The 16,088-nt window shown below is 39.0% G+C and overlaps 1 pseudogene; it reads left to right on the top strand.

The window, feature by feature from the left end:
- Window positions 1-6,303: 6,303 nt before the first annotated feature.
- LOC119193714 lies at window positions 6,304-16,088 on the top strand (annotated as a pseudogene).

Genomic DNA, 16,088 nt, shown 5'->3' with positions numbered 1-16,088 from the left:
CTATTGGTTTATCAGAAGTGTGATTACTTAAAGATATTTATTACTATAATCAGACTATAACGACATCCTAACATAATGTAACATTAGAGTATTAACATTAAATAGATAATACTTTTTGAGTTATCTCCACTTATTTTTGATTAGCTTTTAGTTACAAATATTAACTTTTATATATTTATAACATAATATTTCGTGGTTAATAAAATTTTAAATGGCGCATGCAAAAATCTATTAAAAGAGAACATATTAAAGCTCGGATGCTATACAGAAATTGTTATGTTTAATGTCGGCGAAATCCTTCTATTGCGTTTGGGCATTTTGTAGAATACAACATGTTGTAGAATGAGTAGTAGCCAGTTGGACCGGGTCGAAACCACGGTCTGGCTGAAAATCGACGTCAAATGGTCGATCAGCGGTTATCTGATAACTGGAAATATCGAAAACACACTGAATGTTTTCTCCATAAGAACCATGGCTCTTCCTTAAAGTTCGGTAGCTATAACTTCTCCCATAGTGTGAGTGTTCATAAGTGGTGATCATTGACCATCAGATGGCCTAGATGCATATCGCCTTATATATATTCTTTCATAAACATATTCTAATGTGTGGGCGAGCGGGCAACGTATCAAATAGCGGACCGTGCTCGCCCACACCCTATTCGAATCAGTACCCATTTTCCCTAGAACGAATTCCCCTCCCTGACTTGAACAATAAAAAAAAAAAAAACAAATCATATTTGGAATGGATATAAGACGGTGGTCCGATCTAGACTTAATATAATTAACCTATACTTACACACTCTACAGTTCTATAATTACAGAATTAAATACATCCTATGTACAAGCTAAGAGACCGCTGACGCTGGAATTTAATGTTTCCTTTTGATTTATGATACATAAACGTAACTAACATATTTCCGCGTCACTAATAGAACAGCTCTACGTCTTGACTCGCGGACGTCGTTAAACTAGTACTACGTCCGTAAGTTGGTCGCATCTACTAAATGTTTCGGATAGTCCTTTATATAAACATATACATCACTAAAGGTTGTTGGCATAGAGAGACTTTTGGAGACTCCCGGCTTCGCACCTGCCGTTGCAACTCCTGTTAGCCATGATCGGCAGTGGCACGTTTTTGTGATACCGAGCGGTGATGTCGTCGTCCTAGAACATATTAAAGGAATATAAGCTAGTTTTGAGATAGCCAATTATGAACCCACCGTGCCATAGAATCTGTCCCACATAATATTGAAAATACTTTGGTCTCTTATTACACATCGGTTAATCTCCACGTTGGTCGCGAAAAGGAGGTCCAGGTTTTTAAATACTTAAGTTGTAAGGGCAAATATTAAATGGAGAGAACATGTTACTTCTAAGTAGACGAGAAGTCACGTCCAATATGGCTATAGGCTTTAAATCATAGGACGGTCCCACGTCAATGTCTCTGTCTACTACTTTAAGGATAAACCCTTGAGACTGGGTATGCGTGTTAAGTAATAATGATTCTACTACGTTATTTAAAAACGCTTTGCGGTTTGTAACAACTGCGGTTTAATAATTTTATTATATTACTTACACACGCATGTTAGGTGAACTAATAATTTTGTCCGCCTGGAATTTTATTTATACTATTCACCTTTTCCCCATTATATTGAATTATATCACCAACGTATTGCAGTTTAGCTTTACGCGATGATTCCTCTGCTTATCTTTCTCTGAGATATTGGGTGAAGTATAAATAAAGTAAATACGTACAAAATTTTAGAACTGTGCAACCTAAATTAGCAACAAGATCAGTAAACTGTGAAAATGTTATTCTGACGTGCATACTGTGTAAGGGTGAACGCCCTGCGGTACCGGCGGGAGGGTTTTATTACGTCACCAGGCACCGCGATCAGTTGCATTTCATAATTCCACGTGATCACGTAACTACGATTCGATCCTGCCCTCGCCTCTTCTAGAAGTTCTGTGACCAACCCTGTGAATTTCTGTCTTAACTGGTGGGTCTATAGTGAATAATGTCCGCCTGAATTTACGCCACACATTGTATTTTTCTGCCATCAAACAAAAGTGAGATCCGCCTTAAAAGAGATTGGGAGACGTTATATTTAATGTATCAGATTGACTAGCACAGTTCATACATTGCTATGTAGATTTTGAGTAACTCCTTTTTAATCACCCCTTAGTTCCTAACGGTCTGGTCCTGTAGCGGAATTAATTCCGTGGGATTGTAGGTTTGCATCCGACGCATCGCCGAGAGAAGACGATGCAAGTTATTTTTTCTCGTCCAGCCGCCTCTTCAAACGATGTTTGTTTACATCAAATAAGAAATTCTTTTGTCTCAGCGCATTCTGAATGCAACAAAGCGAGGCGTCTAACGTGCTTTAATGGTTTCTAGAGTACGTTTACTTCTTCATAGCTCTGATGCAGGTTTTTGTATAAACATTGAAAATGTTTTTTAGCTGGGAGGGCGGATATCATTTGTTTGCCGGTGTTCAGACCAATCACTTGCCGCAGGTTATTGTACACATTTTTAATTATAGTTCTAGTAACACGCCAATAGATGGCGCCAGGAAAAAATTGTATCGCGATATGGTTTACTCTACGAGGAACCTATAAGACCTTTTCGAATTATTATACGATGTATACCTCGCCTACGTACTGTGTAAATAATTAATAAAAACTAGCTTTTGCTCGCGGCTCCGCCCGCGTTGTAAAGTTTTTCAGGCTAAAGTTTTCCGATATAAAAGTAGAAGTTTCCGGGAGCCTATGTTCTTCCCAGGGTTTCAAACTGTCTCCATACCCAATTTCATCTTAATACGTTGGGTAGTTTTGAGTTTAAGACGTTCAGGCAGACGGATGCAGCCCGGGACTTTTGTTTTATAATATATTTTTATAGAACTTTTTAAGAGGAACAATCCCGTCATACATAATTGTTGCATAACTTTAACCGTTTACGCAGCGCACGCAACGGAAGCTCTCAAAACTAATAAATTTTCCCAGTATTTGCAACATGTTTCATTACTGCTCCGCTCCTATTGGTCATAGCGTGATGATATATAGCCTATAGTACTACACGAATAAAGAGCTATCCAACACAAAAGAAATTTTCAGTTCGAACCGGTAGTTTCTGAGATTAGCCATTACTGCTCCGCTCCTATTGGTCATAGCGTGATAATATATAGTCTATAGCACTCCACGACCAAAGGGCTATCCGACACAAAAGATTTTTCAGTTTGGACCGATAGTTCCTGAGATTAGCCATTACTGCTCCGCTCCTATTGGTCATAGCGTGATGATATATAGCCTATAGCACTCCACGAACAAAGGGCTATCCAACGCAAAAAGAATTTTTCAGTTTGGACCGGTAGTTCCTGAGATTAGTCATTACTGCTCCGCTCCTATTGGGTATAGCGTGATGATATATAGCCTATAGCACTCCACGAACAAAGGGCTATCCAACGCAAAAAGAATTTTTCAATTTGGACCGGTAGTTCCTGAGATTAGCGCGTTCAAACAAACAAACAAACAAACAAACAAACAAACAAACAAACTCGTCAGCTTTATATAATAGTATAGATTCTAAGTTCGTGAAAGTGTGTTGTTCTCATTACGGATCCAGACCTGTTCAGCCGGGTAGCGATAAAAACAGTAAAACCCATCATATCGGCATATTCAGCTTTCAGTTAGTCAGCGTTTTGTCCGTCGATTTATAAATTCTTGCTTATTTGACGGAAGGAAACAAGCGACAAGGCAATAGATGATAGGTAATTTAATTTTAATAAATAACCCTAATATTAACCTAAAATGTTATATTTGATAATATTATGTCTTAGCCTTCTTTGACCGTTATAAATTCATCATTATTTTTTGTTTTCTCTAATAAGATAGGCCTTATCTAATTCGTATTAGAGTTTGAACAAGCATAACCGTTTGTCTCTTTCTTTCGCTAACTTAACTCTATTAATTATACGAAAGGTACAAAAGGAAAAACTTATTATTAATTATATCTGTTGTTATAAATCCCATAAAAGCTTAAAATCATGTTTCCTTCCCTTCCTTATTTGGTATGTGGACTGTTCACTATGTTTTTTCTGGGTAATTCAATTACGGTATTCAATTAATCTATACGCTGTTTTATATTTCACTTGAATTGTCTTCATTATGCTACATAATTACCAAACATTTATTGAGTAGGAAAATAAAAAATATACATTATAATTGAATAATATTACTTATTTATCCTAACGTCTGTTGAGGCAAACAGAGACGCAATCAAATGGGCGATCTCTCGTACGCAAACCTTAACGTCTACGTGAGGGTGACGAGCCCAGTGCAATGCCAGACTATTTAATTCCAATTTATATGTGGTGTTGATATTGTGTAAGAGTGGGCGTGGATCACCAGCGGACGAGCCGCGAGTATGCTGTTCGTCTCGTCATTAGATAATAGCTAGACTACCCACATTCACCGAGTTTATTTTCGTTGTAGGTTGCGGGCTTATTGTAAATAAATCTTTACTCTCTCCTACATTTGCACCGATACCACTGCAAAGCTAATGATTCGGTTCAAAAAACGTTCGATTATAAAACAAAATGAAAAGATATTATCGAAACACATAGAATAAGCTATCTATTGTATGGCCTCAGTACATTACAGTAACATGATACATGGTACAATACGCCCTCGAGCATCTCGAGCTCGCAATGGTTGACGGGGGACACGCAGGCACCTGATCTCATGGCGGACATTTCGTCCGTAATGGATTTAATTTAGTTTTGAAATACAATACATATAGGGGATGCATCGCTTTGTGATACGCTCGAGTGAGTGACACGTTATTTATCAACTCCTTTTAGTACCTACTTGTTTTTACTTTGATAGTAAGTATTTTTTATAAAATCAACGAACAATTTATTATAATGTTAAAAAACACAAAGACTTTATAACTTAAAAATAATGAATTGAGTCGAAAAACATACCCAATTTAATGAGGATTATAATGTGTGCCGGTATATCGATATGACACACTCGCGCACTTACATTACGTTACATCATGCGACGAACGTTATAAGCTCGTTGAAGTGGATGCTGTAGTTACCCTTTCCTTAATAAAAATAAAAATGTAAGAAAAAATACGTGAGTACAAGAAAATTTGCTTACAATATGTGAAGTACAAATTCGCGTTATCCGTGCGTATTTAATTATAATGATAACCCTCGCGGTTACTTTCAGCAATAATATCCATAAAACATCAATATCAAACAGATAACAAAAATATTTTTATAATTTCGTTCCTTTGCGCGGTCTCTTGAATAAATATACAGTAAATAAAGAAAAACATAGACGTTTCTAAATGTAATAATCTTAGAATCCAGAATACTCCGTAATATCCTTTAATAATATTATTTGCCGGCGGAGTTCAGGAGTAAAAGTTTCAAGAGGAATACATTGATCATAATATCTTGTAAATAAAATGAAATATATCCTGTCCTTAAAGAATTATACTTATATTAGGAATTTAATGCCATTGCTGTAGATTCAAAACAATACATTACACCTACAGTACCAGCGCCACTAAGAAACAAGTCAAGACAAGTTATCCGTGACAAAGGCCAGCAAACCGAGCTAAAATGATATAACAACAACACGCGAGTTTCAATTGGCGATGTTTATTAAATTAGGCCGGCTGTGCCGCGAATAGAGCCGACCCCACCACCCTCGCCCGGCGTCCGCAACAATCGCACATATAGCCTCACATATTCTTGTCTCTTAGAGTTTCACACATTTTTATCACAGTATTGGATTAACCAAAATGACGAAAGTTGGGTTTTGTGTGATCTGTAGTACTGCGTTATAACGTACAAAATATGAAATGAATAGGTCACGTCTGTCCATAAATAGCAGCAACGCCTAAAAAGAGTCCGTCTGGGCACGTGTAAGAGCTTTGTCTATTTATCACATTCAATCAAATGTTCTTATAGAGCTTTTAACCCTTAAAACTTAGGGCTAAAGTTCTGATGTCGCTGTACACTATATATGGAAGGTCGGTTGCCGTCGGGTGACATCCTTGTCCCCGAACAGTCTCAGATATAAAAAAAAACACACAAATTTCCAAACAGATGTAATATAGTTCAATTTAAAAGATAGGAATATTAATTATTCACCATGTACCTAAGTAGTCGTAACAATTCGATAGTTTGCAACGTTTTTGGGGTCTCATCATTATACTCCCCCTGAGTTCTAAGTCAGTTCGAATCATGTAGTATCCATTTGACGGGGGTGAGAGAGCTGACGGTGGTGACGATGGCAGGTGATCAACGGCCTGCCGGGCGGCGCGGGGTGTGCGGCGGGCGCGGGCGCCGGCGTGGCTCCTGTGGCGGTTACTCGTGCCGGAGAGTCGCGCCGCCGTGTCGCCTCCTCGCCGCCTCCCGCAGCGCCCGAAGCGCAAGTGGCCTGCGCGAGCGCATCCACACGACTCGGACGAGCTAGCTCCGCGAGCGCCTTCCTCCGATGACGACGACACTAAGGTACCACTAACGCATTAGATGCCACACACTAACTACGTGTCATCAGCCATTATCTGCTGCTAGGTTGATGTAGAGACACAGGTACAGGAGTTCACCTAAGTTAAGCACTAACAAATTAGCAGTTGCTGCAATAGATGCGTCGCTAATTCGTCGGACATTGTTGATGAACGATGGTATAATTCGTATAATTAGTACACGGCCCTCACTTACGTATCCCCTTGGGTGTTGCAGGTGGAGACGCCCGTGCGCTTCCGCACATCGCCGCCGCTGGAGGCGCTGAAGCCGCGGCGGAGCGGCGCGTGCACGTGCGCGGCGGGCGCGGGCAGTACGGGGAAGCGGGAGCTCGCGGACCGCGCGCCGCCCTCGCCGCGTCGCCGACGCATCGCGCTGCCACCTCCGCGCCGACATCGCCCCGCGCTAGACTTCGATAAGATGCAGCAGGTATGCTCACCCCACGGACACTTCAAACTTGAACAATACTAGACTGACATGCCCTAGCATCCGACATAAAATCCCCGACTTACAAGGGGTATTTTATCTCCTGTCTTAACAAGAGTGAATGCGGCAGGTAGGTCGTCACACCTCCGTGAACACTATACCGTATCTTTAGCTCGCAACGAAATCAATATACAATGATAGAAGACATATACGTAGCTCTACAATATTTCGTAAGGGCATTTGGTATCTATTGTAGAGAACGCGCGCCCATTCCTCTATTATACACAACAAAACATTAGCCCCTATTTAAAGCAAGTCTCCTCATACGAAAAGAATCTACTTCTTAAATAATATAACGTGCTGTACTTGTGATCGTAAATTTATTTAAAGTACTTGATACTCTATTATCATTGACGCATGCCATTGTTTCGCTTAACATCGATAAACACGAGATGACTTTAAATATACAATAAATTGACTCTACAATATACATTATTAAAATAAAGTTCATAATGAAAAACATATTTATCCACTTTATGAAATAAATACATTCTAACTTAAATTAATTTGGGGCATACTAAACTAAAAAAACAAAAGCCTTAAAAGTTTTGTAACCCTTGCCTGTATTATTTTATAATTGTTGTAAGTGGCCGGCGAGGGTTATTATTAGTGGCGCTGGTGGCGAATGGGTCAGGGCGCCTGCCTCGCGCGGCCGGCATACTAATGTGGCGAGGGGATGGCGCCCGCCACGCCGACGGCTGACTCTCAAAAACATAAACAATAACAAAATCCATTCATAGCATAGTCTACTTAGACTCTATTTTTACGACTATCCGCAACATTTTACTTTTAACATATTGTAAGTTTTTCTTGTACCGATTCTTATAAATTATAGTTCCATTAACAGTAAATAGTAAGTTGGCCTGTCTCTAATTGACAGATAGAAGAAAAAATACATTAGTCCCCTTGTTATTTGAACACTATTTTTCCTACACACTCGTGTCTCAGCGTATTGCGTAATGAACGCAGTGCGATGTCGTGCACTACTTACTAAATATAGGCTTTACCATTAGTTCGTGTACCTCTTGTGATATAAAAAATATATAGATACATAAACTAAAATACGTGGAAACTATTGCCTATTACTTTAATAAAAGCAAAAAGGCTAGCGAATGTAACCCAATAGTAACAAACTTTTATTTGTGCGAAATTCTCTTACAAAAAACCGCCTTCTATTCATCGTCGTCGTCCAATTTTATTCTAAAATATTTGCTATTCGGAATTCGTTACAATATATTTGTAAGCTGAAAGCCGAAACTGTTCAAAATCTGTTAGTTGTGAGCAGGGTTGTTATGGATATGAAATTTCGGATATGGATATAGGAATAAAATTATATCGGTTTCGGATTCGGTTACGGATATGTAATTATTTCGGATTATCCGTTAGTTTCGGTTACGGATATTAGATTAAAGTAAAATAAAAATATTTTGAAATACAGTACGGCGACGATTACTAATTGTCATCGTCGATTATTAATTATCGATGAACTAATTGGGCGACATGGGTGTTCGGAAAACCTCTTAATTTGAGATGAAGTTTCAGTGAAATAGTGCCACCTCCTTTCCGTGAAAAGTTTTTATCACACTGTTTACATTTTGCAAAACAACCTTTACTTGATGGACGCATTTTGTCCTTATAAATAAATTTACTACGTAACAGAACATTTTTTTCACTTTATTAAATTAAGTACCTACCTAGTCCTAAATGAAAAAAATACTATTTATGAGTTAGGTTATGTTATGACTAAAAATAACAAACTATACCAAATTCACGTGGCGCGTGAGCGGTGGAACAAAAATCTGTCGGAACATATTATCCATAACTTATCCGAAACTATTATAACGGATACGGTTACGGTTGCATTTTTATTTCGGATATCCGATAGTTTCGGTTTCGGTTACGGAGCTCTATAACATCTCTGGTTGTGAGCTCAGATATATTAATTTTACACTGTTATGTAATTCGTATATAACTAAAACGACATATTTTTACGATAGGAAGAACTTAAATGAAAAATAAAAAAAAAACAATTAAAGATTTGGTATTGAGTTCATCTTCGGTCTATGAAGATGTTTTACAATTACTTTAAATCATCACTCTAAAAAGATAATCGTCATCATCCGAAGAGTGTACACTAAAAGATAATTTCCATACAATCGAAACATTTGGTAAATAAATAAAATATTATTTTCAAATTAATAACCACATACACTGTCTTGACTACCTTCAGTCTACGACAAGAACGCGGCGTGTACCAACAACACCTAAATATGTGCGAATTACGATCATTTGTCTTGTCGCACCAGCAGCATTTCAATGCAAAGCAGACTCATCAGCCGCTGAGCTATACGCAGGTATATAAATAGGAAATATACTAGGATGTAAATAATATATCTGTTTAATGTGTTAGTATAGTATCCGGTGATTTCAGGTTAAAGTAAAATAGTTCGCTTCGCTGTAGTCTGTCGGCATCGTTTGCACCTCCCGTATCGACACGAAATATTATAATACTAGCTTTTGCTCGCGGCTCCGCCTGCGTTATAAAGTTTTTCAGGCTAAAGTTTTCCGTTATAAAAATAGTAGTTTCCCGGGAGCCTATGTTCTTCCCAGGGTCTCAAACTGTCTCCATACCAAATTTCATCTTAATACGTTAGGTAGTTTTTGAGTTTAACACGTTAAGGCAGACAGATGCAGCGGGGGACTTTGTTATATTATTTAGAACTTATTAAGTGAAACAATCCCGTCATACATCATTGTTGCATAACTTTAACCGTTTACGCAGCGCAGGCAACGGAAGCTCTCAAAACTCATAATTTTCCCCGTTTTTGCAACATGTTTCATTACTGCTCCGCTCCTATTGGTTATAGCATGATGCTATATAGCCTATAGCACTCCAGGAACAAAGGGCTATCCAACACAAAAATATTTTTTCAGTTCAAACCGGTAGTTCCTGAGATTAGCCATTACTGCTCCGCTCCTATTGGTCATAGCGTGATGATATATAACTTTGAGCACTCCACAAACAAAGGACTATTCAACACAAAAATATTTTTCAGTTCGAATCGGTAGTTCCTGAGATCAGCCATTACTGCTCCGCTCCTATTGAATATAGCGTGATGATATATAGCCTATAGCTCTCCACGAACAAAGGGCTATCCAACGCAAAAGAATTTTTCAGTTTGGACCGGTAGTTCCTGAGATTAACCATTACTGCCCGCTCCTATTGGGTATAGCGTGATGATATATAGCCTATAGCACTCCACGAATAAAGGGTTATCCAACGCAAAAAGAATTTTTCAGTTTGGACCGGTAGTTCCTGAGATTAGCCATTACTGCCCCGCTCCTATTTGGTATAGCGTGATGATATATAGCCTATAGCACTCCACGAACAAAGGGCTATCCAACGCAAAAAGAATTTTTCAGTTTGGACCGGTAGTTCCTGAGATTAGCGCGTTCAAACAAACAAACAAACAAACAAACAAACAAACAAACTCTTCAGCTTTATATAATAGTATAGATAATATTTCAAATATTTGCTCTTTTTTAACAGAACAATCACATAGTTTTGTATTGTGTAGCATAGTACTGGTAAATATGCGAGGGATGAGTGATGGATGGATGGATGGATGGAGGGATGGGTGAGTATTATATATCCGACTGGTTAACATCGTATTAGTTCATAATGGAAATCTGTGTCTAAAACGGACGGGCTCAATGGGTCTTAATGAAAGCAGTTTATCGCTTTTCATGACTGAACGTTGCCCTTGACAAGAACACCAACCAACACGCTAAACATACACCACTAACTAAACCACACTAAACACCGCAACATAATTCTGGCAATCGGGACTCCATTGCAAGTATCAACTGCAGTAAAGTGACTAGCCGGATTAATAAAACATAAAAGCGTGTACACTCCCTAAACAAGTCACAATGCGCATAGCAACCAGTGGAGGCTCCCATGTCCTCAGTCCTTATGTTAGCAATCGTCGCTAACAACCCGCACATGTGCCACGGGGCCCGAGTTCCCACGCTCGCACACATGTCTTGCACTGGGAGACAATACCCTGAGCCCGGGGCTCACGTACCCACCATTCTAAGCTTATGTCCACAGTTAAAAGTTTTGCCTACCTTGATCTATGCTAAAACCCGTTAGCTCAATGAGGTGCTGAACATAAAATAAAACTTATATTCTGGTTTATCATAAATTCGAAAAATTTAAATAGAGCCTCCCGCCCCAAAGCAAATTACTAAATAAAAGGAATAATTGACTGGAATAATAAATTATTTAGTAACAACAAACCATACTATTATTATTCTATTTGAGTAAGTTCAATTTGTTTTTTATCTTAATTATTTTGAATCCTGTCATTTCAAGTTATGTTGCGTCTGCTTACGGCTATAAACACTGGATTTTTTCGAATACGCTAGGCTGTCACACGGCGCGATCTGAGGGCGCATAGCCGTTATCAGCTGTCACACGTCCCTTATCGGATAGCGAGGTCAACGACACAATATGTTGCATATTTACCGTGCGCCGGTAACGGGCCATTATAATAATATAATCACTTCAAAGTATATGCTCGATCTTCAATCAATATTGATTTGATAAGCGGTAAGTACTGAAAGACAGATGATCTTAAAATAGTTTCAACAATTTGGCTATTCTACATAATAGTAACAATATCTGGCCCGAGTACACGGTCCCACAGTTCCTAGGGATATTTGAAAATTGGGTTTATTTTGTATTTTTGATACAAATCTGGTTATTGCACTTACAAACTGTCGTACCAGAGTAAAAAAGATACTCCGGAATTATTGTTATATTTGCTTTAACACTCAAATTGTCCAATAATATCGTCCCATTGCGCAAAAAGCTGTAGAGTATACGTATATTATATTAAACATATTTGCATTTGCTATAATCTTCTCCAGTGTTTATATAAAACCGGTATTTAAACCGGTAGCCGTTTTTTATGTTTTGTAGAAATAAACGAGGTTAACCACTTATCGTCTTTCGTGTATTTATTTTGAGGCGTCGATTTATTTTCCATATTATTATACCTATTGTTTATATGAGATGAAAACTTTAGGTTAATTGCGATATTTACACGTGTCCCGTGTGTTTGTTTATTCAATATCTAACGCGACGAGCCTAGCCGTTTGATGTATAGGCAGACGGAACTAATGGCCTGGACATCACTAAACAAAGCAGGCTATGAAATTAGAAAGCGATATAGACTAAGCCTTCTTAGTGTTTCAGTCTGTTTTTATTCTAGTCTAATTTTCGCTATTTGAATATAAAGTTTGATTCCTTGTCAGTAAAGACATTGAACAGTCGACAGTAAATGAGACTAAAATTCTTCGAACGGTAGAAAAATAACAAAAACCATTTTCAAAGGACAAACCTTATTTTTCTCAATAAGAGAAAATGGGAAACATTAGCATCAGCAGGAGTCCCCTAATATATAGCAGCGGATCAGTTCGGTGTTGCGACTCCCCGGCGCACACATCATTAATCCCCAAAATTTAATTTTGCATATTCTACACAAAGGGTAGATAGAATCTTATTTATATTCATTTTACGCGTATTAAATAATATCGTAACATTACATTTGAAGTCATGCCTCCATTATTAACGAAGTAAGCCGTGATGTAACTCCTGCACTTCGCCAAGTTTCCGTTCTTGAATCGTCCTGTGATGTAGTCCATAGTTTACTAGTTTATCGTTATACCGAGCAGTGATTCCAACTCAGGACAAATTACGTATATTTTTGATCTAAGTAAGATCTGAAGTACCTTTATTAATCCTCTGGTCATCTCACCAACAGAACGACAGGTCACAGCAAAAGTACGCGAGTGTCCAAATATCTATTAGTCTACGGGCTTCATCACCCCACTCAAGTTGTCCGGTAGATTAAAGTACTTACAGCGCAGCTCTATCAGCCATTTGTTTGAAATTAAATTATATTAAATCGTTTGCCAATTCACGCCGGATGATTGATGTTTTGATAAAGGCTTCGGTATGCCGTTTGGCAGTAAGCTCCAAATTGTGGACATTAAAGGGATACGCGAAGAGACGGAAATGTGCTTCATAAACTATTAGTATGTGCTCTTATAATATAACGTAAGTACTATATATAATCCGGTAATAAAAATAGAGACCAGCTAGTTTCCCTTACGCAACTGAATAAGGAAATCAGGACGTTGAATTACATATCTCTGCCTGGCTGCCTTACGGTTGTCATTCTGCGATATATTTTATATTCCATAATAGATTAATTACATGAACCTATATTAATGGTATACTTTAAGCTTTTATTTTATTTAACAATCTATTTTGTAGTATAAATTCCATTTATTTCCAATACTACACATTTCTCGGGACTACATCGATCGGCATCCAGGAACGTACGCTCAAATATAATCCGGAAAAATGAGATGAAATTTCACAGAATAGCTATCCTATTTTAAATTAATTCTGAGAAATCTCTGCAATTACTAAGATGTAGAGGTGTATCGTGGAACATTTATATATTTCTTTTAATTTACTGCAATACATATATTTGTACCTATTGTTTTCATTCTGAGAAAGTGTTTTGTAATAATCCTAATGTTTTTTGAAAGCAGCAATTAAACATACTTCAATGAACACGTTGTACTGTTTTGTTATAGTAAACACGGAGAGGTTTTATTAGCATAAGATCAGAAAGACATTGATGCGCCTAATGGTCAACTATCACCACACTCCAACTACCTTAGTGGCTGTATCATAAGTCCTACGCATTCTCTGAGGATAGGCAAGGGAGTTCGTTTGTAGAGGTTCGTTATCAACAGGGTAACAGTATAAAACCTAATAAACTTCATAAAATATTCGATAAGTACGAAAACTAAGACAAACTTTATCTCGACCAACGACGCAAACTCTAATGAAGACAAACTACCCCTAAACGCAAGTATATTGACATTTTCGTCAGAAACATTTATATTTGAGAACATTTTCGATCAATCAAGAATCCTGAGGACTGTGGGTCAACAACCTTATGCCACATCGTAAGAACATGATCTTCATGTAACTTAACAGAGTAAGCTCTTCCCACGTAGGCGCGTCTATTTTTGCGAAAATCAATACATTACTAAATTGAAGCTACGATACGTATCTCTATTTCGTTTTTTCTTTAAAACTATTTCTGCCGTCACTTTTTGTCCCCATGATAGGCACACGAGCCTCAATATTATTAACTTGCCATCTTATTCAAACAACCATGAAAGTATATTTATAAATAGTGTATTTATGGATAATGTATAAACTGCCGTCCGCTGTTGGACATGGGTGAATGAGGCAGACGGCAGACTGTTCGCGGGCGCGCATTCTCATTGAAGTGGTTCCATGGCGACCGTCAATGAGCGCCGCGCCTCGCCGTCGCGAGTCGGTTGCGTTCGGCGTCATTCGGCGATGTTCGGCAACGTGCGCGCGCAATCCCGACAAATCGCCCTTTTTTAGTCTGATGGCCCATGACTCGAATAATATTCAGTGTCGTGGTTTTTTTTATTTGCCACTTGATTATAATAAACTGGTTTACTTATCGTGATTATTTTAGGTTTGAATACTTAAGTACTTCTTTACAATTAAATAATTTGCTTCTTTACAAATTACGTATTATACAGTAATATCTTAGAGTAAATCTACTACGATGAAGTCAGTTACATATATATATACCTACATAGAATACAACATAGGATAACCGCACAAAGCATCCAGAATGAATTAGCTCCTTTCAGCTCTACTCTAATCTATTTGTGTATAGAAATATGGGACAGCTCTTCAGGCAATAGAATTATCAATGATTGCAGTTGTATCAGCCCCAGGGAAAACAGACGCGTGGCTTTGTAACCTAACTATGTTTCCTGCTTTTAAGGTGACTGTAACTAAAAAATTCAGCGTCATGTTTAGTAATACCAAAAAATAAAGTAAATAATAAAAATAATAATATCAGCCCTGTATTATATACTTTTGCCCACTGCTGAGCACGGGCCGCCTCTACTACTGAGAGGGATTAGGCCTTAGTCCATTACGCTGGCCTAGTGCAGATTGGTAGACTTTACACACCTTCGAAATTCCTATAGTGAGCTTCTCAGATGTGCAGGTTTCCTCACGATGTTTTCCTTCACTGTTAAAGCGAACGATAAATTCACAAAGAATACACACATGATTTTAGAAAAGTCAGAGGTGTGTGCCCTTGGGATTTGAACCTGCGGACATTCGTCTTGGCAGTCTGTTCCACACCCAACTAGGCTATCGCCGCTATGCTATATAAAAATAAAGTGACTAATACTAAAATCGGATAAGTATTAGTTTTTATGTGTTATTTAGCAAACGTATGTTGCATTGCAGCTGAAGGTGGGCGGCGGCGGCGTGCGGTCGTGGCGCGCGGTGGGCGGCGCGCACGGCGGCGAGCTGTCCGTGTTCTGCTGGTGATGGCGCCCGCCCGCGCACCCCGCGCACCCCGCGCGCAGGTGGCTCACTACTCATTTTGATTAGGAGATGGCTGGTGGTTCAGTTTTACTTTTTTATACGGACACAATAGTGACCGCATTGCACCTGACGGTAAGCTTAGTGGGATTCAGATAGAGTATCGACTGCCGGTTTCGTCAGTCGTCAAATTATGTTGACTCGGTTCAAATCGGATAAACAGAATCTGATCCCGGCTCGCGAAACACTCGAGTGGCTACTCGGTGGCCTCACCGGGGCGGGTTTTACATCTCGTGAACGTTGGTCCCTGTAAAGGCGGATACTAATATCTGACTGTCAACAAATTATCGAGACACCCAGCTAGGGGCGAGTGAGATTAAGACATAAATCATGCTCACAGTAATTTTTCCAGTACCTAAACAATGCGTTAATAGTGGTGTTGAATTTGTCTGCAGAGTGTCCCTGACGTGCGGCGCGGGCCGGGCCGCGCGCGCGCCGCGCTCGTAGTGTCGCCACGCTCCGCCGCGCTCCGCCGCGCCCCGCCGCGCCCCGCCGCGCCCCGCCGCGCCCCCGCACCACGGCGCGTCT

Source organism: Manduca sexta, unplaced genomic scaffold (genome assembly GCF_014839805.1).
Source record: "Manduca sexta isolate Smith_Timp_Sample1 unplaced genomic scaffold, JHU_Msex_v1.0 HiC_scaffold_934, whole genome shotgun sequence".
In the NCBI taxonomy this organism is placed as follows: domain Eukaryota; kingdom Metazoa; phylum Arthropoda; class Insecta; order Lepidoptera; family Sphingidae; genus Manduca; species Manduca sexta.
This window is presented reverse-complemented; position numbering and strand designations above follow the sequence as displayed.